This window comes from Atta cephalotes, assembly GCF_000143395.1.
Source record: "Atta cephalotes unplaced genomic scaffold scaffold00026, whole genome shotgun sequence".
NCBI classification, from domain to species: Eukaryota; Metazoa; Arthropoda; class Insecta; order Hymenoptera; family Formicidae; genus Atta; species Atta cephalotes.
The window spans coordinates 1,081,089-1,084,796 of NW_012130090.1; positions in this window are offsets into that span (position 1 = coordinate 1,081,089).

Sequence of the window (3,708 nt, forward strand, 5' to 3'; positions counted from 1 at the left end):
TCTAATATGTTTTAATTTATTACTGAATAAATATTAAGTATTAAATATTATATAATATAATAAGTATAAAATATAAAAAAGTTAGGAATATATATGGCCTTCGGCCAGAATGCGAAATTAGTGATGTTTCTTCAGCACTGATTCTAAATCTTTAAGTCTCACTGGCTAAAGTATGCGAAGTCGATAGAATTTCTCCATCATTGCTTCTAAACTCTGAGTTTTAAAGTGTTGGCCGGTTAAGAAAATAAGAACTTCGGATCGCTACGTCCGTTCCCAGAGAGAAAATTAGGAAAAAAGGCGCTGAGTTCCACCGAGGTTTTTATAGTAATCTACCCTGATTAACAGGGCTTTTATTAGTGGATAGGTTCATTAATTAGGGAGTGGGACATATTTTTCTTTCTAATTGGTCAAGGATGGAAAAAGACATTGATCGGAAGCATGTGGAAGTATCCTTAATTTTATGATCTTAAGATTTATGAGAAAAACGTACGTGCAATACATCGAGGAAGCATACGTGCAGCGTCGGCATGGCATTACCCAAGACCTACTCCTGAACGTGTTGCTTCTTAGATTTTATAACGGAGGATCTCGTAAGAATCGTCCATGACTTGATCGTTAAAAAATATCGCTGGTCTTAGGCTTTTAATGACATATTTATTATTATTTTAGCCGCAGTGTTCCTTTTCCGCCGCTCATGCACATGCACTGATTTTTAATTTATCTCGGAGCGACATTTACGAGGAGATACTGGATTCTTTGTTTTAATTTTTAATGTGAGAAAAGAAAATTTTTAATTTTCTCTAGGTTATAATGTTCAATTAATTCTGTCCGTTATTTATAGCTGTCTTTTTATTTCAAGATCTCCATGAAAAAAAAAGAATCGTGGAAGTCCGTTAGATCTAACATGTTCAATATATCAATTTTTGTATAATAATATATATTTTTTCCCGGGGATGACATGTGATTCATAAATTATAATTGTAATGTGTTATTTAATATGTAATAAATTATACTTAATTATAATTATAATTATAATTATACAAAAACTTAAGATCCAGCTGGAACGTTATAGGCATTTGTTTTTTATTGGTTGTGTTCTCACATAGTCCTATGAGATTTAATATTATTTTTTATTTACTTATTTCGCCTCGTATAACAATTGGCCATTTTTTCCAACTCTCTGGAGGAATGGATCTTTTTCAAAAGATAAGATCATGTAATAAATCACGATGTCTTTTCGTTTTTATGTTTTCCGAAAATGGTGAAATCATCTTATACAATTTAAGATCATATGTAATCCAAGTTATATAATGTCCATAACTTTTTCTTTATCTTGATAAAACTCGATAATTTGATAATGCCGATTGGTATTCAGCTTAAATATAATACACAAAGAATTTTTATTATATCCAGAATTAATTAAATATAATAATCATTATTTATAAAAATTATACATATTATACATATTGTTTTTAAGTTATATATAATTTGTTTTTATATGATTGTTTTTATAAGTTATTTATTTAAATATTTTTAAATTATAGATATATACGTTATTTTTATTTAGAATATCAGAATTTAACTTAGGATATTTAGAGGATGTGTGTGTGTGTGTGTGTGTGTGTGTGTGTGTGTGTGTGTGTGTGTGTGTGTGTGTGTGTGTGTGTGTGTGTGTGTGTGTGTGTGTGTGTGTGTGTGTGTGTGTGTGTGTGTGTGTGTGTGTGTGTGTGTGTGTGTGTGTGTGTGTGTGTGTGTGTGTGTGTGTGTGTGTGTGTGTGTGTGTGTTATACACTGGATCTGAGATACTCACTCATACACCCTTTTTAAAAGCTCTTCCCAAGATAATAGAAAAAAATTTATAGTATTAATTATATATACAATAATAAAAATCAATCTGTCCATGTCCCAATCTTTAGCATTGGCGAATCCTTCTCTCAAAGCAGTATGAAAATTTTTTTCATTTATCAGTATACTTTAATTGTAGTATGAATGCTCATTAAAACATCTAAAATTTTTTTCTATTTAAGAGAAACAAAATATTTTACAATTTCTGTATTAAACATTTAAAAAATATGCAGTTATATAGTGCTTTCACATTTTTATATTTTATATATATAGGTATTAGTTTTAAAAATTTTTCTATTACCAGATTTCTTACAGATTTCTTACAGCTGTGAATTGCAAAGCCATGTGTGAATATTTTTCTTAAAATTGCGTGAATTTAATGGGATTTGTTTGTACTCCGATCCAAACAATTATTTAGAAATCCAACCTACCAAGTATTAGGTATGGGAAAAAGTTCGTGGCATTTATTTAATGCCATTTAATGGGAAAAACGCCACGAACTTTTTCCCACATCTAATATTATTAGAAAGAAATAAATTTGTTTTATGGTAAAAGAAATGTTGCATAAATTTTTAATACAGTTAAAACTTACAAACTTTTTTGTAGTATCTTCATTATTTAAAATTAATTATTCAAACTTAAAATCATTCATTGATTTTATTGGCATCTCAATATTAAAATCATTCACTTTATTTAATTAAAAATGTGTAAACTATTATTGTTTTGAATTTGTCGAACATCGCAACGTAAATCTTCTATTTCTTTTTTCTTATTTAATTTGTCTATTTATTTAAATAATTCTTAATAAAAATTTTATTCTTGGAAATAAATATTAATAGTAAATATTAATAGATAATATTGTATTTTAATTAAACAATAATATTGTAATATTTAAATTATTTATTAATATGAATATAAAAAGTATGAAACAGTAATAATATCAATTTCAATAATACAGGAGAAGGTACAATGGGGGTCTCTTATTTACATTTTATACAATAATTTTGTTAATAATCAATATTTAAATTTACAACGTAATGATTACATTCATCAAAGTATTGTTTAATCAATTCTCAAAATTATGAAATATTTATTATTTTATATTCATTATTTATTTATTATTTATTTACTAATATTTTTGATGATGTCAGTTAATTCATTTTCAAGTTCATTATGATCAGTCGAATGATTTTCGAAATTGTCAGATGTATTTAATATGGATTGATCAATAATAATAGTAGATGAATCCTCCTCTTCAAAATTTCTTAATGACATTTCATCTGTATTTTCTCTGTTATCTATGTATTAAGTATAAAATTTTATATTTCTATCTCTATTTATTTTAGACTGCTTATGTAAGAACACAATCAATACTACAAATAATTGCTTTTAACGGTTGAAGCTAGATCTTTAATGCTTAATAATTCAATTGAATTATCAAATATAATATGTACTTGCATATATACTATGCGTATTTGTCTTACTAACTGCGCACCGAAATTTTTCCGGATTATATATTGTAAACACAATTAAACTAATAGAAAACTCGCAAATTAAATTTAATTTATCTGTATTTCTATATAATTTATATTATTTTAATTTAATATTATTTTATTTATAATTCTATTTAAAAGAAATTTAGAGAAAAGGGCAATAGGAGTCAAACGCGGGAGTCATTGCGCAAATAATATACTGATATAACACAAATCTCTTTATTAAAATAACGCGCTTACATATTTCGGCTCACTTTTTAGCCCTCTTCAGAAATAAATCACCCTAATATGTACAATATGTGCGTAATAACTACCTTATCATGATGAGCTCCATTACACTATCTCTGATAATTTCAAATAATTCTTCTCT